The sequence below is a fragment of the Alexandromys fortis genome, unplaced genomic scaffold, assembly GCF_014885135.2.
Source record: "Alexandromys fortis isolate MF-2015 unplaced genomic scaffold, M_Fortis_MF-2015_v1.1 scaffold_204, whole genome shotgun sequence".
In the NCBI taxonomy this organism is placed as follows: domain Eukaryota; kingdom Metazoa; phylum Chordata; class Mammalia; order Rodentia; family Cricetidae; genus Alexandromys; species Alexandromys fortis.
In genome coordinates this window covers 134,958-157,752 of record NW_026068116.1, presented here as the reverse complement: position 1 = coordinate 157,752, position 22,795 = coordinate 134,958, and the positions used below count along the sequence as shown (strand labels likewise).

At 44.2% G+C, this 22,795-nt stretch overlaps 1 pseudogene; it reads right to left on the bottom strand.

Moving 5' to 3' along the window:
• The window catches only part of LOC126490173 (complex I assembly factor TMEM126B, mitochondrial-like), a 13,216-nt pseudogene extending 11,892 nt beyond the window's left edge, over positions 1–1,324 (bottom strand).
• Positions 1,325–22,795: the final 21,471 nt, after the last annotated feature.

Sequence of the window (22,795 nt, the reverse complement as noted above, 5' to 3'; positions counted from 1 at the left end):
TCTCTCTCTCTCTCTCTCTCTCTCTCTCTCTCTCTCTCTCTCTCTCTCTCTCTCACACACACACACACACACACACACACACACATGTTTCCATGGTGATTCTAGACCTAATCAAGTTGCAATGATCATCTTAACCAATCACTGCAGGCAGGGCTCCCATCAGCCAGCACAAGGTCACTTTATTCCTTACAATAGTCTTCAGGGATCAAGCAGAAAGACCTCTTTCCATTTTACAGACAGGGAAACTGAAGCACGGTGAAATTATATTATCTACCCAATGTCTTAAAGCTAACAAATAGCGGAGCTGAGACCATCTCCTTGGACTTCCAGCATCTCCCAGGCCTGTGACCTATTACTCTTTAACACAACAGAGACACAGGATTAGCTATTTTGGTTTGGAGACACCGTCTCATTCTAGCTTAGGCTGAAGAAGGATTCACACTGTGTTTCAGGCTGTACTGGAGTTTTTCTGGGAGGATTTTCTCAGGGGAACCCCATTAACTTTTGCCAGGTAGTGGTATCAACAGAGTCATTATCCCATAATAAATCCATCTTCCAATAATCTCCCCATCCCCCAAACTTCCTTCCATTTCTGGCCCCTCCCCTTGCCAGGTTCCCATTGATTCCCACAAGCTCCCTTAGCTAACATTCCCTAGAACATGTCTGAATGCCCACCCCTCTTGAGTCCTTAGAAGGGACACAGTTTGGAGAGTCCTATCTCAGGTACATCTGTCAACGTTAAGAGAAATAGAAATGAGAAGAGGAATATGGCCCCATCCCATGTCCCTGGAAAGGATGACGAGAGAGAGAGAGAGAGAGAGAGAGAGAGAGAGAGAGAGAGAGAGAGAGAAATATTTTCTGCTTCCACAAACAAGCCAGGCCTGAAGAGAGACTTCTTTACATACACTTTGCAGGGATGACTTAAGGAAGTCTTGACGACTCTCTTTCCCTAGAGACTAGACTAAAAGTATTGTTTAGAAATCTAATATATGGTTTATTTACTCAATTTGTGCTGAGCTCCACAGTTCCTTCAGGCCAGCCTCGCTCACCCATTACTCTATTAATGCTCCATTACTGAAATTAGTGCTGTAATTGAAGGGGGGAAGGGCAGACGAAGGGGGCACTCCTTAAAGGCACAGGCCCTGGTTAATCACATCAGGGGAAGGGGCATGGAGAACTGGTGTGGGGGCACTTGAGTGTTCCCGATGTTCTGTTCTGGGGTAAAGCGATACTTTTGCAGGTAGGCAGCAGGGAGGGGACTAAAGGCAAGGTTGTGCTGGCCACAGTGTGGCTCAGGGACCTCAGCAGGCGTTACACAGCCCATCACACCGGTGTGATACCTTTTTCAGGCCCAGACTGCTGAGCAAAGTAGTCAGTGCCAACTAGGGCCCCAGTGCTTCAGTTCCGCCCTTACCTTGGCAGTTTCAAACACAGGGCAACAGCCTCTATTCTCGGCAGGTGGGTGAGGTCAATGCCATTTGTCTTCAGCTTCCTTGGCTATGTTTATTATTGCAATCGCTTCTTTTCTGGGCTTGTCCTAGTCCAGTCAACGCTCTCATGCACGGTCCCTGTACCCTCAGCCAGCAAAGAGAGTCCTCTTCTAAGAACCAGTCTATGATCCCCACCACTGTCTCCATGGTTTCCTCACTTCCTGCTTCTCTTCTAGGAAGTAAAAACACGCTAGTACTCCTGGGTCTCCAATGCATCACTTTCTCTTACAAACTGAATGCAGTTTTTATGAGCTTGGTTAGCACTTCATGCCGTAGTCCATACTGCCTGCTGGGTTCTCAGTTCTAGGGCATTTGAATTGCACTATCTCTCACCTGCTGTAATGACTGTCTTAAAGGTCTCCAGCTGTCTCATTTCTCAAGTCTTACTATTTACCAGACGTCAGTGAAGCAGCAGAAATTGCCCATCATCCTCTTTCTAGAGTGGATATCACCTTCCTTTTTCTACAAAATGCTGTCTCCTGGTTCTTTCCTATGTCTCTCCAACAGAACATTCTCTTTCGGTTGCTATGATGTTCACATTGTTTTAAGTCACAAGAACTTCGGGGAATCCAAAGCAGCACACAAACACATACACACCACCCGTTCATACATGCTGTGGGAGCTAAGTTCCAGGTAACTACTGCTGCTCTTTTCTTTGATGACTTCCGTGGTTCCTGCTCTTAAAAGCCTGTGTACTGTAGCAACTTTCACATCCAAGCCTCCAGCCTGGGCCTTTTTGGAAGTTCATAGCTGTATTTTCAGCTGTCTTAGGAATGTGCTGTAAGCACATTAGAGACGCCTTCCTCTTCACCCATCTACCTCTATTCATGAGCTGGCGGCCTCAGACTTGGCATCCCTTAATGTCAGCTTCACCTTGGAGCCAATTTTTTTAACACAGGATAATTAAATAATGTTTTAAAGTGTAAGAAAACCCACAAAGTCTTTGCCTAATTTCCCAATGTTTTGCACCCCCATCAGAGTCCAGGGTTAACATGATGGCCCACTGTGGGATATTTGATCATACTGTATACCTTGAGACTGCATTAATTAAATAAAATCAACCTTGGGTCAACAGGCATAGCCAGCAACTAGTTGACAGAAAGTAGCCATAGAGAATCAGAAGGAGTCCAAAAAATACACAAAGAGACACACAGGAAGTAGTAGGGAGGACTTTTAAGTGTGGTGGTCTTTTTATTTTTATTATTATTATTATTATTATTATTTTTGGTTTGTTGCAATGGAAGAGATGCTCTGCTGGATCACTGGAAAAAGCAGAAAGATAGTTGACTGCTTCTAGGCTTCTCTGAGCTAGCAGGTTTTCACCCAAGCATCTGACTCCAAGTCTTTATTGGTAAATAGAGCAATAGAGATTTAGTTAAAAATTATGCTTGGTGGCAGTGGCAGGAGGAGGGTCTGGCAGTACACAGATGTAGCAGCGGGGCAGTGACTGCAGAGCCACAGCTGATAGCAGAAACAGTGACAGGTTCGGATGCAGAAGCCGGGCTGGTCATATAGCAACAATGGCCTCTGTGTAACTGTGGAGAAAGCTGAAATGATTCAATGCATTTCTTCTCCATGCGTAACTTAAGTAGGATTCACGCCGACCTCCCCCAAGAAGCCTGGATTATTTTAAGGGTGTGCAGGTGAAATACTCTTAGCAGCTTGGCTATTTTACCCTCTGACCCTGCTGAAACCAGGGCCAGAGGTGCTAAAATCCAGCTGGAAAGACTAGTCCCAGGACACGTCTAGGCAAGTCAAAGTTGGAAGGACAAGAAATCCCTCCAGGTTGCTCTCATGAAACTAAAGGGCAGATTGAAGTTACTGGAGAAGCAACTGCCCTTCAGAAAACCTTTTGGGTCGGGGACAACTGTGGTCACATCTTCTCGGGACAAAGTAACAGTTCCCATTGCTTGAAAGAAGGCCCTGCTAATGATTTTCTAAACACAGCCTTTCTAAGTGGTCTGTGTCGCTCTCCAGAGGGATCAGAGTCCGAGGATGTGTGTGTGGTAAGTAAGCACACTCCTAGGAGGGCTGCGGTAAGTAAGGAGTTGCCCTGAAGTGCTACCTATAATGACAACTGCAAAATGAATCCCTGGTACAGGGTGGACTGCAATAACTGCCATTTGACTAGCTGGGACCTGTCAAATGGCCCTTCATATGGTAACCCTGGAAATCAAGATAGTATAATCAGTTCAGTACAAATAAAGCCTAAATGCTTTATCTTTATTGATTTACTTCGCAGCATGTAAAATATAAGCTTTTGAGTTTCACAAATCCCTCTGTGGATATGGCAGATTGGTCAGCTGATGTGACTGTGAGTTTGAAATGACCTTGAAGTTTCCCCATAGTCAGAGGGCTAATTAACTAACATAATTCTATTCCGTATTTGACTAGTACTCAGCTTAAATAACTGATTAGAGCATAGTTGATTAAAATAGCTTGGAATTTCAAACCTAAAATGCTATTTAATACAGTGTTCCCCTATAATACATGAAGACACCAGGGCTCCAAGCCGAATTAAGAACCTTACACAAAGATACAAGTCTTTAGAATGAAAGCCCGGGTATTCTGACTCCCAGGTTCATAATCTTTCTTGCTCATAGTTCTCTCCATAGAGGGTCTAAGGTCCTCAGTTATTCAGGTAAAATGCCACAGACATTTTCCCTGAACTAGGTCGGGTAATATGCCCTCCTGACAGAAGCCAATGGTAATCTGACGTCATATGAAGTGTTCTTTAAAATTCATCCTTGCAGTAGTTTCTTCCCATGTGCTCTGGTGAAAAAAAAATAAGCTGTGTAACTTCTAAAGGCATGCTGTGTGGCCAACTCTGAAAATATGACCAAGAGTCTAACTTCTTGCAAGTTTGTGATAGCTGTATAGAGAGGTCAAACATGGTTAGACATGTTCTGTAGCTTGAAGACAATTGGGACTAGCTCATTCTATTCTAAGAAGTGCCTGAAATATGTCTGAGCTAATGTTTTTCTGGTAAACCAGTGCAAGCATTGCAGGTGGGGTGAACATTAAGTGACAAAAACTGAAGCATTATGTAAGAAGGAGCTGCTTGGGTTCAGCCCATGAGGTTCCTCCTCTGTTCAATCCATGTCATAGAAACCTAGGGCTTCACTGCGAGATGCAAGGGATGACATCCTCCTTCATGTAAGGCTCTGTGTTTCCATGTTCACATAGCCAAGACTAATCTCTTTACTGTGTCCACCCTCTCTGCCCACCACACCACTGTCAACCCATGATCATAGAAAATGGCGAAAGAACCAGCCTGAACCCCATCATGAAATGGAGTCTGGTTATGTCTGTGAGCTGCCTCTTCTGCTCCCTTTCCCCATTCTCCAGGTGCTCTTGAGTATTCTTTTCTTTTTATCTCCTCTGATGCCAACTGCTAATATTTCAGCTGGATTTGGGAGCTGTGGCTTCATACACTAAAACTAAGCATCAACTTCTAAAAGGTTTATGAATTAAGATACAAGTACCATTGTGGAACCGCAGATCCATGGAGTCTGAAGGCCCATGTAGATCTAAGGCCTGGACTACAGAAGCACCAGGAGAGGTTCTCGAGGAGGACAACAACAGAACCTGTGAGCAGATCAAGGAGAACTTTTGGTAGAAGCAAGGAGGGCCAAGGAATAATTTTCATATTAGTGATGTTCTTGAACTAAAATCATAGTATCTCTTGAAAATCACAAGACAAACTAAGAAGTAATAACAACTTTGATGGAAAATATTTATATGTACACCTGAAACACTGAGTGGATATGAAACATAAGAGTGCTGGATTTAATCAAACATTTGCAAACATATATTCGTATAATAATACTTTTATTTTTAATTTTCTTTTCTGTTACTGAATTCCTCCATTTGTTAGAAATTTTGTAGCAGTACTAACAAACTCTACATATCTTATCCCTGTTATTTTTTTTATCACAGATCACATCTACTGTTTTGTGAAATATAATTTGCTAGTGTTGCAGTGTTTAATATTTCATTATGAACTAGAAGCTTCTCTGGTTTGCTACATGTTCTAAAGTCTTGCTATCCATCACCCATTATCATTTTTATGTTTTGAGCATTGAGTCTCTCTGGCTTCACCTCCTTATTACTGGGACATTTCCCTGTGGTGTCTACTGTTTCCCTTCCCATCTTTAACTGGATTAAACTCTTCCTCTGAATCTAGAACCACCTTGCTTTTTTTTTTTTCTTTTAGCTTCCAGCTAGACACTTTTACACACTGGCTGCTTCATAACCTATTCTGATTTTGCAGCCCCCAGTTCCTGTTTCATAAAAGGCATACCCTTCAGACTGTATACAACAAAAATCTTTCTTCTGGGATTCTTTCTCTGATTAAGTAATGGTTGAGGAGCCATGAGCTAATGGTTCCACGTTGTTGGAAATGCGGCCTCTGAGCAGAAAGGATAAAGATAGTCTGAAGGAAAGTAGGTGAGAAGCATGGGTCAGGGGGCGACCTGGAGAGAGACAAGACTCCACAGGCTCTAAGACCCAGAGGCTGGTGAGAACTGCTCCCCTCTCTAACTGGTCTCTGTGACTTGGAGATGCAGACAACTGTAAGACGCTGTCCAGTGACTAGACATCTTGTCTTGGCGCTTGCGTTGTTGGTGTTGTGATTGCTGACAGTTCCTCCAGAACTGAACGTGTTCTTTTTCATGTTCATTATTGCGCTTTCATGCGCACTCACAGGATCCCCAAATCCAGGCCGTAGCCTCTTCCCCACCCTTCTCTGGGTCCTGCAATCCTCCTCCCTTCTTCTGTACTGACTGAGTGTTGTCTTTGCACCGTGGGAGTTCAGTTCAGGTAAGATGGCAAGCAGAGGGTGCCAGCTAGCTGGCTCTGGGTCAGCTGCCATCCAAGGAGAGAAAAGGCTCCCTGAACTGGGAAAATGTGAACTGTTAGTGCCTGTGGAGTGAAAGCAGCCAAGAAGAGGAGATGACCTCCCAAGGTTAGCAACTACAGCAACGTCAAATCAAAATGTGAATTCTAAAGGTGCAGGCAGGGACATAGGAAACAACCAGGAGAGGTGTCATCCCGAGGGCTGGTACTAGTGGGGCAAGGCCACCACGGAGTCCAAAGGGACGAAGACAAAAGTTGATTTCAGAATAATCAGATTGTTTTTAGTCAAAAGCTTCTATATCATCATTAAAAATATGAGCAATACTAAAAAAAAAAAAAATGCCGTTCCGGTTTTAATTCCTTGCTTTTAGTGCTTAAGTGGTGTCTATTAAACCGATGCGAATTAATTAAGCATTGACTGAGGAATAAGCCAAGTCTCTGATACCGCTGGAGTGGAAGTGGGAGGGAAGTGCATTCTGGGACTTCTGTTAGGGATGCCTGCGAACAAATGCCAAGCATGCACGCCTCACGGAGGGGGCAATTATATGTCCTTGTTCGGCTCAGGGCTGAAGCCCCGCCTGGCTGGAAGACAGTTGGCTTAGCCCCAGCATGATTGCATGCCCGCCCTCCCGGGCCCCACTTCCAGGGGGTCACTGGATCTGTGTTGCCACCTAGGAGCATTTGAGAGAGCTGTGAGCTTCAGAAGGTGAGGTGCTGGGGCGGGTTGGGGGCAGGGAAGGCCAGCCAGGCAGGGTGGCTGGAGAGTTTTGACAGCCTAGAGAAGAACCCCGGGATCCCATTCCTGCAGACATGAGCCCCCCAGGCAGGCGCCGGGTGGATAAGCCTGTAGACAGCCCGGCCAGGCCGGTCTGTGACGCTTGCCAGCACCTGCAGATAGCAGGGAAATAATTGGCACATGTTTTAAAAAAAAAATTAAAAACCTCTTGGATGTGAGTATTTTTTTAACAGCATCTGGCGGGAGTGCCTGGAAGGAATTTAATCAGCGAGAGTTGTTGCCCCAGCCAGGCTCCTAATGAACTCCGTATCATGTGCCACCCCTGCCTGCTGAGGACATTCAATTTGTTAATTCTGCAGCTGGTGAGAGAGGTCAGATAGGAAAGTGATGATTGTTTTCTGACGTCCCAACCCCTGCTCACATCTTTCTAATTAATCCTTTTAGGAGACATGGGAAGATTAAGAAAGAGAAAAGGTGAGGGAAAGAAGCATGGGAGAATTTGATGGAAAGCCAGCAGCGCTGCTTTCCCAGATGGGAAGGACCTGAGGGGCTGGGGTGGGGAGGGAATGCAGAGCTGTTCTGCTCACACAAAGGAAAAACAAATACGTTGAAGAGATGCCCCCACCCCGCCACTCTCCTATTGTGGCTTCCTCCACTTTCCTATTGTGGCTCCTCCACACTCCTATTGTGGCTGCTTTAAACAGAAGGAAGATTAAGAGGTCTTGGGTAGCCTTCAGGCGGCATAGAGGTATGAGGGCTCCCCAACAGTGATGAACGGGCAGAGACCTGTGCAACCTTCATTCAAAGGCCCCAGTCACCATAGTTTTATGAGAATACCAATCTGGAAGGCAGCGGGCCTAGCGCTTCTCCAGCCCTGCAGCTCTTGACTTTTGCCTTTGTCTTCTGGATCTATGTTCCTTTCTGCTGGACCTGCTGCTGACCAGGGGATCAGAACCCTGCGGCCCTCAGCCATAAGTCCCCTTGTCCATCAAGTCTGGGGAGCCCAGCGGCTAGGAAGGAGAGTACCCCGAGGCACCTCACCCCATTTCTCTTTCTAAATATTCTACTAAATGCTTTCAAACACACACCCCTCAAACTGTCTTGGTGGAGAGTACATCTTTTCAGTCAAGACAGTGTCACCAGTTTGTGAGGGACACTTGAGTTTGTACCTGGCCCCTCCTTATAGGGAGAACACAGAAAGTTGACATCTCTGAGCCTGAGTTTTCTCATAGAATGAAGGTAAAATGATGCTAAAGCAGAGCCTGTGGAATAATCCAAATCAGACACCTACTATCTGTCTAGTGGAGGCTCAGAATGGCCAAGCCCAGAAAGGAGTATGAAATGAGCACACATGATCACTTGGTTACCTAACTGAATATACTCAACACTGTTTCTGCCAGTGTGGCCCTAAGCAGTCCTTACTACTTGATGACGCCTCCTTTCTGGTCAGAAGACAGCCCTGCTCCATAAAGGGAGATTGCAAGTTCATTTCCCGCCTGCCCAAACTCAAATAATCACACAGAAACTATTAATTACAATACTGTTTGACCAATGGCTCAAGTGTATTTCTAGTTAGCTCTTACATCTTAAATTAATCCATTTCTATTAATCTATGTATCACCATGAGGCTGTAGCCTACCAGTAAGGTTCCAACATCTTTCTCCTTCAGCAGCTCCATGGGTCTCTCTGACTCTGCCTTCTTTCTCCCAGCATTCAGTTTAGTTTTACAGCCTTATTCTGCCCTGCCAGAGTCCAAAGCAGCTTCTCTATTAACCAATGATAATAAAACATTCACAGCATACAGAGGGGAATCCCACATAACTGCTCTGTTCTGTCCATTGGTGGCAGGCACTGGACATGGAGTATGTATGTCAGTCACACATACATCTCTGTGAAGTCTCATACACTCTAGTGCTTTCACTGGGGCTTGGACATGCTTGTCATACAAATGTTTCCTGGGTCACCTTCTATGTGACTGCCATTGTGCATGGCTATGGGGAACCAGAGATAAATCAGACAGTGTCAGACCTCAGGGTGCTCACAGTCTAAGGATAAAGGGTCTGGGAAGACCTTTCTAGGTTCTTGAAAGACTAACAGCCCCCTAAAAGAGCAAATCTCTATTGGAAGAAAGGATAGCAGGTGCTTAAAGGCAGGAGATCAGGCAGGAAGCTACTGGTTGGCCCTGGTGGCTGGTATGCAAAATCCAAAGTAACAAGTGCAGGGCTGGGAGTGGGGAACAGCAGGGCCAGGAGTGGGAGAATCCATTGGCAATAGAGCCTAGCTTGGATGCAAACAACCTGAGAGCCACCTTGAGAAATATTGCTTTTTTTTTTAAGGAGGCAAAGAAGTAGCAAATGTTCTTTAATCCAGATGTTTTGAGAGAAAAAAAAAAAAAACAGAATCTGAATTCTCTGTCCAGCTCCTCTGGACCAGCAAGAAACTGACTCTCAGCTATCATGGAGGTTTCTTTTTCCAGTGCTCCCATCAGAGATGATGTCCAGTCTCCACAGTTTTGCACAGAAACAGGAAACCCACAAATTCATCTCCTGCAAATGTGCGCACCTTCCCAGGGACTGCCCTGGGGTGGGAACGAATCCTATGTGATTGGTGCACACTGACCACAGACTGTCCACATTGCAAGAAAACTTCTCTTGCTTTTCTTTACCTTCAAACAGTCTCTCCTTCACTCTTCCATCCCCTGCCCAGACACATGCAGCCTAATCTGCCATAAACTGCAATGAAATACAAAAGAAAGGTCAGGTTTTGTGAACTGCATGTTGCTTTTTGTCCTACAAAAATCCCAGGCTTGACATTTTGGTTGGAATGTGAGTGAAGGGGAGAAAAACCAAACAGCCTTGCCCATGAAGCACCCTAGCAGCTCATTCTAAGGCTTTGCTATTATTACAGCCCTAGTAATCCACAGTCTCAGGCTATGTCTGAGTAATAATCAGGGTGATGCGGTTCTTTGAGCAGTATTAACAGAGCATCCATATAGCTGACGTGAGAATAGGATTACTAACTGAAATTAAGACTGGGTTAGTAACAATTACACCTACAACAGCCCCTGCAGGAGAGTGAGCCTCTCCAGGACAATGTTGCTTATTGGGATGACTTTAGTTTGAATTTATCTCTCACTCATGTGACTATGGACCAATCTTTTGACTTCCCTAGGACCTGCCTTTCTCCGTAGTGAAATGAGGCTATCCTTTCAGCCTTGTGAAAATCACAGTCCATAAAAGGTTCAAACATAAGGGAGACATTAAACAAATGCAGTCTGGAGGGATGGGTGACAGAAGACATAGGACACATGACCATCACAAGCTCTCTGCTGGTGCAGTAAGTGTCAAACGTCTCAAAGTGTTATTGAAATATGCTCTCAATTGTGGCACTACTGTGTGAACTTGGCACCAGGGAGTAACTTAATAAGCGTTTGTGAACTCTCGGACCTTCTAAACTGGAATCTAAACCGGGGTCTCTGTCTTGCCCATGCGACACTGAGTGAGGAAGAGGAGAGGTGAGGGCTAGTCACCTCATTATCAAGCTTAAGGGCAGCACATTCTCCCATTCATTAGCACCCACTTGTGTCTGCCAGGAGAAGGTCAATTGGCTGCCATTTACCTGGGAATTCCAACACAAGGGGTGACCCAAGACAGGAGCCTGTGCTCTGCAGTGGAGAAAGTAAAGGCAGACCTTTCAGTCTCAGAACCTTCTTCAGAGATGCAAAGATCTGATTCCCAGAGGCCCTGTTAGGGAAGTGTAAGAAAACCGGCAAGTTTCCTTACACTTAAGCATACTGAAGTTGCTTTCAAGGGCAATGTCAGGTCACTGAACTAGTAGGAGAGCAAGCCTACTGAATGCAGTGGCAGCAAGTGGGGTAAATTTTAGAAAACCCATGTGCAAGTGAAATCTTCCAAGCTTAAGTATTCTAATGCTGACGATCTTCACACCTCTGGAACTCTGTGTAGGTCAAACAAAGCCTGTTTAAAGGATCACAGCGGTCCTCAAAACTGTCATTTGGTTACAGCACGCACAGGAAAATACGTACTGGGCTCGGCTCTAACAGATCCTGTCTGATTGGCATGAAGCTATGTTCCGAGCATAGAGTTTTCCACTGTAGACTTACAAAACCCACTGTCTCATGTACAGTAGAGCAATGGGTACTGTCGACTGCGTTAAATGTATCACCTTATAGGCCAATGGGCTCTGCACACAGGGTGAAATTCATCAGCTCATATACAATAGGACTATGGGTTCTATAGAGTGGGTGAAATGCATTGCCTCCTATACAGTAAGGCTATGGGTTCTGTACTGGGTGAAACCCATCACCTCATATACAATAGCACTATGGGTTCTACAAGAGTAGGTGAAATGCATTGCCTCCTATATAGTAGGACGATGGGTTCTGTCCACTGGGTGAAACCCATTGCTTCATATATAACAGATACAATAGGGTACTGGGTCACCATTCTGTAGACAGTAATAATGACACTGTGGCATGAAAATCATTTTCATATATTTAGAGTTTATGAAATTGCATTTTTATTTGATTAAATTTATACTTCAAAAGGGCTGTACCATGTGTCAGGTACAGTCTGACATTGCATCAGGAAGTCTTTGCCAAGTATTTAGCAGTCTTTCAGCTTTCTTACACTGCCCACTCTCTTGTCATGAATCTAGGGTCATGAGACTGGTGAGTTATGAAACAGAAATGGCATGTACTAAGATATCTAAGAGAGGAATCTCTGCTCTGAAGGCGTAAGTCACGAACAAGGCCACACCAGTTTGGAGTTATGATTAATAGGGTGTTATTTATTTAAAGGGGAAAACTTACAGATCACCGTCCCAGACAACAGCCATCTGCACAACCAGGAAGGGAGTCTAGTCTCCGGCGGAGCAGGAAGTGAAGAGAGCGAGCAGAGGAAATAGCCGCTTTTTTAAAGGGAGACAGACCACGCCCCAATGGGCTGGTATCACAGCAGCTATTGGTTGGAGGGGCGGAAGGACCTCCCGCAACACCTCCCCCTTTTGTTTAAGTAAGAGAGTTCTAAACCTACTATGAAATTATATACAATAAGTACAAATATCCTATTCTAACTAGCTTAGGTCTTGTATAATAAATAACTTGGCCAAGTCGTGAGAAAAAAGTAACTACATTTATATAGTCTTCAACCCCATCAAAGATCTGAGAAGGGAAATAATGTNAAAAAATATTTTATTAATTCTTTGAAAATTGCATATAATATCTTTTGGTCATATTTTATCCCCTCCCCCTACTTTTTCCTTACCCACCCTCTCTACTCTCACCTTCCACTCACCCAACTTAGAGTTTTCTTCTTTATCCACCATCCACTATGAATTGAGTATTTGTTGCCTGACTTCTCTTGGGAGTGGGGCCTGCCTGGAGTGTGGTCAGCCTACCAGGGGTCATATCATTAAAGATTGCACTAGATTTTAGCCGAGAGCCCACTTTGAGATCTGGCTCTGTACTAGTCCACAAGTATCTATTACTGAGTATTTTTCTGTAGTTTATTTTCTCTTTATTGCTAGTGTAATTGAATGTCTTTCCATAACGGTCTGTCTAGGTCTTAACTTCTGCACTGCTCCCTCTGATTCAGGAGAGACAGCTATGACTCTCAATCCTGCACCTGCTGGAGGGACGGCTGAGCACCTGCAGCCTCCTTCCTTTCTGAGTGTCTGTCTCTAAACCTCTCCTGCTGTGCTTTGACTACTGTGCCAGAGTGTCCCTGAAGCTATCCTAGCAGGCTGCTGGTTGCAGCTATTTTCCGATGTTGCCATGAGGAGAAATAAGGTCCCAAGCTTCCTAGTCTGGCGTTAATTTTTACTAATACCTTAAATTTTCTTTTGTTAATAACTATATTTATAGACTTCCTGAAAACAGCAGATATCCTCTTACAATAATAAAAATAAAAATTACCGAGATAATATTGTTGTGATTTTAAGATATTATTTGTAAGTCTCATATGGTAACAAAAAGAAAATATCTGTAGGATACACAAAAAATAAAAAGATAAGGAGAAATTCAAAATGTGTCACTACAAAAAATAAAAAGACTGTCTATAATCCACAAATCCAAAATCTAAAATTCTCAAAATCAGAGAATTTTCAGAGATGATACCACAAATGGAGAATTTCAACAAGGAAATTTTATTTCAGGAACAAACTTATTTTTTTAAAAAAAATCCTATAAAGTCACCTTTAGGTTGTGAGCATAACATGTATATGAAATATCATGAATTTTGCTCTTTGACCAGATTCCTACCACTAAGCTACTTCGTTGTTTATGTGCAAATTCCTAAGACGGAATATTTCTGGTCTCAGGCTGAGAAACACCACACTGTAGCAAACAGTAGGGTGAGAGGTGGCGGCTGTGCAGAGACCAGAGTAACAGGGTCAAAATCCGTCACCGATGTAAAGTCACCAAGGAATTCCTGCACTGATAAACACAGGTGGCCCTAAAGACTAGGAGTGAAGACCTGTAGCCCCAGCTGCCTAGGAAGCTGTGGCCACTATGCCTGCCTGAGTTACAGAGTGAGTGAGTTCAAGGCCAGCCTGGGAAGCGTAGTGAGAACCCTGGGAATATGGCTCAGTAACAGAACACTGGCTGTAAGGTAGGCTTTAGGTCCAAGGCCTAGTACAAATAGAAAGGAAAGAAGGAAGGGTGGGAGTGAGGGAGGGAGGGAGGGAGGGAGGGAGGGAGGGAGGAAGGAAGGAAAGAAGGAAGGGAAAACAAAAAACAACAACACCAAACATCAGAGCTCCAAAATATATGCAGCAACTAATGTATCACGTTGTGGCCTAGCACATGCTGTGTAGCCTGTTTTAGAGGATGTCTCAAGAGTATTTGAGAAAGTGTGTGCTGGGGTCTGTTGATGGGATGTTCTGTACAGGACCCTTGGGTCCAATTGTTGCATTAAATAAGTATTTTTTAGTTATTTCTTTTACTTTTTGAAGTAATCTAACATGGCCTCTTTTTTCATTGATTACTGTTATATACATATATATAGTACACATGAATATGGTTGTTTTTTTTTTTAATGAAAAATTTCCATCTGGGTCAAAAATGCTTCCTCCAAAATACACAGTCTTCTAAGAAAAAAACCAACACCAGGCATGAGAAACCCTCTTTTGAGCTGTTGGTCAGGACAAACTCTTAAAACATTGTAGGCTATTGCTATTGCCCCTGGTGGCCTTTCAAAGGTGGAAGGTAAGTCCCTATTGCTGAAGACACCATGCACTTTAGACACAGGGGCCGGAGAACTCTGAGATGGAACTGTCTTGAATTACCCTCCCTGGGCACTAGTGTCCATGTTACCAGAAGGGTGCAGTAATGGCACCATGCCTTAGGGGTAATCAACAGCTTTCTCATTGTACCCAAGGCTCCCTCAATAAGAGGGAACCGTGCCTAGTACCAAAAAAAAAAGTTTTAAAGGATTTGAATGCCTTTTTAAAAAAGGATGCTATAGAACCTTCATCCAACAACAGATGGGAACAGAGGCAATGACCCTCATCTGATCACTGGACTGAGCTCCCAAGATCCAGTTGAAGATTGGAAGTAGGAAGAGTATGAGCAAGGAAGTCAAGACCATGAGGGGGCCATCCACTGAGGCAGTTTGCTTGAGCTAATGGGAGCTCACCAACTCCAACTGGATTGGGAGTGAATGAGCATGGGATCAACCAAGCCCCTCTGAAGGGGGCTGACAGCTGGGGCAGACTGAGGGACCACTGATAGTGACACTGGGATGTGTCTCTACTGCATATACCGGCTTCATGGGATCCTATTCTCTTTGAATGTAAACCTTGCTCGACCTAGATGTGGTAGGGAGGGCCTTGGACTTTCCACAGGGTTAGAGAGTAAAAATGCTTCTAGCCTGAACAATATCCTGAGCTTCACAAAGGAGGAGAAGAAGGTAACAGAGGACAAGGATCTCAAAGCAAAGGCCTATCTTTATGGAGTAAAGAACTAGAAAAAGAAGCCCAGAGGTACTTAGAAGAAAAACAAGAAGGAAAAGAGGAAAATAACAACTTCATCAAAAGCAAAAGCTAGAAGGAGAAAAAAGAAAAATAAAAAAAATAAAAACTCAAGCAGTGAGAATTAAATAGGGACCCATGGGCTATTAAATTAAAATCTTGTTGCCAAGGGTAGGTTACTACCCTACAAGTTGTTGGACAGAGAGACCACTTCAGTCTCCTCCCTCAAATGTAGGAAACTGCCACTGCTATTGCTTGTCCACCACAACTAGATTGTAAGATCCTTATGCTGAAGACACCACGCATTCCGGTCACATAAGAGGACATAGAGATATAAAACTGGAACTAAGCTGGGTGCTTCCTACCTTCATGCTAGCCCCTACAGTGCCAGAAGATCCTGTACAGAGTGCTGAGTGGAGAATTGTGATAAGTATGGGCCCTGTGACCTACACTGCAGACCAGCCAGGAAAGCACAAACTGGTCTTAATAAGTTTAGAATTTTGAAAGGACACAAAGTTGGGTAAGTAGTGAAGGGAAGATGGATTTGGGAAGAATTGGGGCATGAATATGGCCAAAGTTCATTGTGTAGAATTGTCAAAGAACTGATAAAACTTTTCAAAAGAAAGAGAAAGACAGAAAGACAGACAGACAGAAAGAAAGAAAGAAAGAAAGAAAGAAAGAAAGAAAGAAAGAAAGAAAGAAAGACAAGTTTATCACCTTACAGTCTCATGGGTCAGAAAATGGAACAGAATCTCGCTACGCTAAACTCAGGTGAAAGCAGATCAGTGTCCTGCAGGAGGCCCCGAGGGAGAATACAGGTCCTCACTTATCCCATCTTGCAAAGGCTGCCTTCTTCCCTTAGCAGAAGGTCTCTTCCTCCACCTTCAAAGCTAGCAATGCAGCACTTTCAAATATCACTCCCTGGCTTTCTCCAGTACTCTCTTCTATCACACTGAGCCCATGCAGTTAATCCAGGATCATCTACCCAGGTCCTTCACCACATCTACAAAGTCCATTTGGCTATGCAACAGAACAGTCACAGCTTTCTTTGGGGACCTTGCTCTTCCTTCTATCACACCCAGGTTCCCAGTCTCCTGCTGGGCTTTGTAGCCTAGAGAACATTCCCATTGTTGAAGGAAGATCAGTTGGACAGCGCTCATCTAGTGGTTAAGAATCTGACACATTCCTTAGTTTATCTGTGTCTAGTTTCCTCCTCTATAAAATGTATGTAACAGCAGGAGCCAATATAATGCTGCCAAGACATGAGGAATTAATAATAGTAGAATGGGCATCTTTTTTATCTCACAGAAAGAATAAAAGCTGAGACTGTAGATATAACCCAGTTGGTAGAATGTTTGCTCAGCAAGCAGGAAGTCCTGTATTTCGTTCTCAGAACCACATAAACTGAGCATGATAGAACACACTTATAATCCAAGCATTCAGAGGTGGAAGCAAAAGGAATAGAAGTTCAGCCTGTACTGCATGAGACCCTATCTCAGAATAGGAAAATTAACTCCACAGAACAAAACACAGAGTTTTCTTTCATCTGAACATGAACACTGCCCAAGATCATGGCCCACTGTCATGTACCAGACCAAAGAAGCCCACAGCCAGCCCTGGAAGCTGCAGGAAGAAAATGGTGGCTCTTTGTATATTTTGGAGATTGGACCTTTGTCTGAAGAAATTTGTCATCAAAAGAACAAATAATCCAATAAAAAAAAAGGAGTACAGTCTTAAACAGAGAACTCTCAACAGAGGAATCTAAAATGGTTGTAAGACACTTAAGGAAATGCTCAACATCCTTAGCCATCAAAAAAATGCAAATCAAAACAACTCTGAGATTCTATCTTATACCTATAAGAATGGCCAAGATCAAAAACACTGATGACAACTTATGCTGGAGAGGTTGTGGGGAAAAGAGAACACTCCTGCATTGCTGGTGGGAATGCAAGCTGGTACAGCCCCTTTGAATATTAGTATGGCAATTTCTCAGAAAATTAGGAAACAATCTTCTTTAAGACCCAGTAATACCACTTTTGGGCACATATCCAAAGGATGCTCAATCTTACCACAAGGACATGTGCTCAACTATGTTCACAGCAGCATTATTTGTCATAGCCAGAAGCTGAAAACAACTTAAATGCCCCCCTAACTGAAGAATGGATAAGGAAAATGTGGTACATGTACACAATGGAGTACTACACAGCAGAAAAAATAATGACATCTTTAAATTTCCAGGCAAATGGATGGAGCTAGAAAACATTATTCTGAGTAAGTTAACTCAGACACAGAAAGACAATTATCATATGTACTCACTCATAAGTGGTTTTTAAACATAAAGCAAAGAAAAATTATTACAAATCATAATCCCAGAGAACCTAGACAACAATGAAGACCTTAAGAGAGACATACGTGGATCTAGTGTACATGGGAAGCAGAAAAAAACAAGATCTCCTGAGTAAATGGGAGCATGGGGACCATGGGAGAGGGTGAAAGGGAAGAGGAGAGAAAGGGAGTGGAGCAGAGAAAAATGTAGAGCTCAGTAAAATCAATAAAAAAAATCACTTAAAAATATCTATCAATCAAACCAACCAGCCATCTTCAGGACAGGACAACTGTTATATTCAACCCCCTGCAACTGTGATTACCTAGGAGAGGGCCCTTGAAGGCCCCACTGTCCCCAAGGGGCTAAATTGTCAGTTCATGGCTGTCGAAGGAGAGGATGCTATTTTCTTCATTGATACAGTCACTGGTAAGTTGTCCCATATGCCAGTAAATAACCCCCAACTTGTGTTCATACAAGCAATTTTAGCTAAACTCAGGGAGTCACAAGCAAAAAGATGTGAAAGAAGGAGGAAGACCTCTTGGGAAGAATTGGGTTTCAGTGAAAGAGGGAGTGGGGACAAGAGGAAAAATGCCAAAAACTCACTGTGGACATGTCTGGCACTGTAGAGGGAAGACAGTGTGATGGAGTATTATACAGTAAATGTACAGCTGACAGATCTGTTGGTCTAATTCACGGGAGTGTATACGTAACTCCACCTGGAGAACCCATTTTTGCAGAGCTATGGACATCTGTCCTTTGGATAAGTCACTGTTAATTCTGTAAAAATCTTGTGAAATCATGGCATTTTTTCCTTCTCTAGTATCCCAGCAGTGTTTCAGTGTATAAACATGACTTTTCCTGTAGAACCAGATACCCTCACACACACCATGAAGCCATGGTGTAAAAAGGATTCAGTCAAATCCTTGTTCTCATAGCCAGAATCTACATAAAAATAGTACCCCCCCACACACACACACACATTAGTCTCAGATAAGAAAGGAGCCTCATACAGGAGGTAACATGTCTGCTCTAACAGCAGACTCGGGAAGCTGTCATCTTCCGCTCTGACTTAACAGACTACTAATATTCTGTATTTACCCTCCACCTTGGCTTCAACTACCATAGGATCATAGCCCAGGAAATTAAGGGTTTATACAGGAAAAAGGCCTGAGTTGCTAAAACTAGCTTCAGAGAGAAAAGTTCTCACCTGGGTACCCTGCTGGAGTCAGAAGCAGGGTCCCCAGAAGAGATTCCTTTTAACTCAACCAGCTAATGCAAATCAAGCCCACAGGTTAGTATAGCTACTAAGGTTGTGTTCCCAGGCACAAGGGAACTTCACAGCCACTCGCCCTCTGAGACATAAAGTGCTTCCTTGTCAGATCCACCAGTTTCTTGTGACTGTGAAAATGCATGAGGGATACCACTGTTGCCGCCTGCGGGATTGTTAAGTTGCCTGTCTGCCTGTATGAACTGCCAGCTTTGGGGAAATCAGCCCCCTATGCCCTTTTCTTTCTACCCTTATGCGTTATCCCTTTTTCTTACCTTTAGCTTTACTCTTATGCCTGATGCCTTCCCCTTATACCTTATACCTTATGCCTTACGCTCATCATCCCCTAAGGAATAAAGAAACATGCAGGAAAAGCGTGCCTAAGTTAGTCAGTTTGTTTTATCCCCCAGATCCCTTTCCTGAGCCAGTTTTCACTTGTTGTAGAAGTCCTATTCTGAACTCTGAGAGAGGGCTGAGGTTGGTCCTCAGTAGCTCTCGATAAAACAGAGTAACACCAGGCATCACCTACCTATCTTCACCCTTGTCTGGCGAGCACATCTGCCCTTTCGCTGTTCAGTCCTTCGGTGCTGTGAGACCCCAGATTTTTCAGCCTCCAGAAGTAGACTGAAGAAGGCCAGCAGCTGTCCAAGAATCCTCCAGGTCTTCAGGCCAGGCATACACATAGAGGGTACTGGGTCCTCAGCCTCTCTGTTAGACAGCCAGTGGCCGTGGAACTACCCAGTACACGTAGTGTAAGCCAGCTGAGGTGATTTGAATGAGAAAGCCCCGCCCCCATAGGCTCACTTGAGTGTTTGGTTTCCAGTCAGCAGGAAGGATTAAGAGGTGTGGCCTTGCTGGAGGAGGTGTGTCACTGGACGTGGACTTTGAGGTTTCAAAAGCCCACACTAGGCCCAGTCTCATTCTCTCCCAGCCTCCTGCCTGGAGTGCTTACATCAGGGTGTGAGCACTCAGCCGCCGTTGCTCCAGGACCCGCCTCCATGCTTCCCACAATGATGATCATGGACACCCTCTGAAACTGTAAACAAGTCCCCAGTTAGATACTTTCTTCTATAAGTTGCCTTGGTCATGATGTCTCCTGACAGCAGCGGAACAGTGACTAAGACACCAACCTAACGAATTCTTCTTGTAGTCTTTATTTGTTCTGTAAGTTCTGTTCTTCTCGAGAATGCTAACGCAGTGGGTGTTAATACCTGAATGAATTAGCACATATCCAGTTGGCATCACTGGTGATGTCAATGACCACAAAACCCTGCTACTATAAAGCACTGGAAGTTGAGAAATGTCCACTGATGACGTATAAAAACATGTAGCAAGGTCTGAAGCTGCTGTGATTTTTTTTTTTCCTTATCCTTTTGAGTAACACAGAAAGCCTTGTCAAACAAGGACTAAAAGAGAGTAAGAGAGGCTCCCTTTAGCTTTAGCCTTTAGTTCACTAGGAGACTCCTGGGGATGTTTGGGGAGAAAGGACCAGTGCAGTTCAGAAGCTGGCATTCTGTGTACATGAGCGGACTGCACTTCTACTGGTGTTTTGGACGGACAACAAAGTTAATTTTTTAAAAGGCGGAAGAAAGGCTCAGAAGCACAGCTCAGCTTCTTTGTGCTCTCTCAAATGACTTTCCCGTGTCTTTAAACTTTCAAATTTTGGCTAAACTCAGGAGTAAAACATGCCAGAATTCTATGGACAAGGCATCCTTTTATCAAGGTACTGGGAAGCCCATATAACATGTCCAGTAAATTGGGATTGTTATGCCAATGCGGCTGGATCAATCAATGACTCTCAGGGAACAGTCTCTCGGATCCTTTTTCTCCTCTTTCTCCCTCAACTCTCTCCCCTCCTCCAATCCCCCAACTCTCAGCATTGCCTCACTCTCCTGGAACCTCTGACTCAGCTGGAGAAATAACAGGAAGAGTAATTAGGAGCTAGGAGGTCAAATGCTTCAAATGCCCCTCTGACAATTTCCTCTTTTCCCACCAGGACTCGGCGTCTTGGTTTCCTTGTGGGAGCAGTGTCTGTAAGTCCAAGTCATCCAGGGAGTGAAAAAAATAGCTCAAGAGAGGCATCTGGTCCTGTTAGGAACTCTGGTCTGAATGACACACTGGGAGGAGAAGTGTGTGTCAGGGCTGCTTGCCTTCCGTGTTGCAGAGATCACTGCAAAGCCTGAGCCTCCAGAAGTCTCTGTAGACTGCTATCTGTGATGCTTGCTCCACCTGGCCAAGGCAACCTCATGCCCCACACTTTGGGTGTGTTTGATGACTTCACAGCTCGTTAAACTTCCATGTTAGGCACTTCTCCCCACATGAACTCATTTAAGCACAATATCCCAACCAGAAGACCACTGGCTCCATCCTCTTTTGTAGATGAAGAAACAGACCCAGGAAGGTGGGGTGATGCCCGATTCGGCAGTCAGTAAGAGGTATGACTATCTATACTTCAAAACCACATAACTGCTCTTAAACTCACTCCATTGTTCTCTTCTAGAAATGGCAATCTCAAGTAAGTTCTCTCGGCACCTCCATGGTCAGGTGTGATGGTTATGCTACAGTAGAGGCCAGTCCCTGGTAAAATGGTTTGAGTAGCAAGGTACTGTTCAGCTCATATAAGCACCTCTGAGACACCAGCCAAGGTAGTGAGCAATTTCCCTCCTAAAAAAAATGGAGATTTAGGAGGGAAATTCTTTTGAAAACTAGAACTCTTGTAGACAAGGTGACTGAGACATATCGTCTTCAGTGAGCAACTTAATGCAACTCCCCCAGTATCCATTTAGTATCTAGGACATGCGCATCCTGCTGTTGGAAGATTCTGGCTTTGGTATTAAACAGGAGCTGAAAATATAAATGGCAAAGTATGTGTGTCTCTGGATTTTATCGCTGGTCAGTTTTCATTACCATAACACTCTATCTGATACTATATAAGAAATGACACAGAAATATTGGCGGAGGAGGGGGGAAATGTGCTGCAAGACTTGCCCTTCTCCTAAGGATGACACCAGCATCCATTCATGTCTCTACTCCCTGGCCCCATCACATTCTCAGCCCCCTTACTCTGTCTTTGACTCTTATTCTTATCTGTTGTAGGGTCATCTGCCCCAGCCCCTTCCTCTGTATTCCAGATGGTGCCACCAGTTCTAGTACTGAGACTGGGAGTGGGAGCCTCCATCCCACTACCTACCCTTGCTCTGACCCAGTGCCTTCATCTCTGCAAAGGTTGAAGGCAAGGAGTGTAAAATACATCAGCATTTTAGAGCCGACTTTGTGTATTGGCCAAAACAGCAGTTCACAAGTCTCCTTCAAAGGTTTGATGTAAGATCTCCGAGTAATAGCAAAACCAAGTGAGATCTACAAAGCCACTAGAATAATTACATAGGACTGTTAGTTACTTTAAGCAACCATATTTGTTCCTTTGCTTGTGACTGTGAGACTTGGTTGACATCTGTTGAATTATCTAGGGTCAAGAAAAAAACAGGCTAGCTAAAAGATAGACCAATTATATCTTTCTTTATTATAAGGGGCAAACTCACAAAACAGGAACGAGAAGACCAAGCTCAGCTGTGTAGAGCGGGAACTACAGAGAGAGAGCCCCTGGGCCAAGCCGTGCTTTTCTCCTGGTACCCAGAAAACCACGCCCTAACTTGGTCCCACCCTTAAAGATAATTGGCTGACAAAGATTCCTCATCAGAATCCACGAGCAGGCCTAGGGAGACCACTGGAAAGCTGCTTATGATATGGCATGCCTGGGAAGGGGAATCCTGTGGAGCTATGTGGGACCTGTGAATCCGGCAATAGGCAGAGCTCATCTCTCCAGGGAAGCCTCAAGCCAGGGTAAGACAATCACATTTTGATCTCTTGACAATGCAATTTAAGTTTGGCACCAGTCATTGACCTTCTTTCTTTAAGATCTATTATTTATTTTTAAAATTATGTGCATATGTGTGTGTCTATGTGTGGGTTTGTGTACACGTGAGTGCAGGTACCCACGGAGTCCAGGAGAAGGTTCAAAACCTCTGGAGCTGGAGTTGCAAGGAGTTTGTGAGCTGCCTGCCATGGGTACTGGAACTAAACTCAGGTCATCTACAAGATCAGCACAAGCTCATGACCTCTGACACATCTCT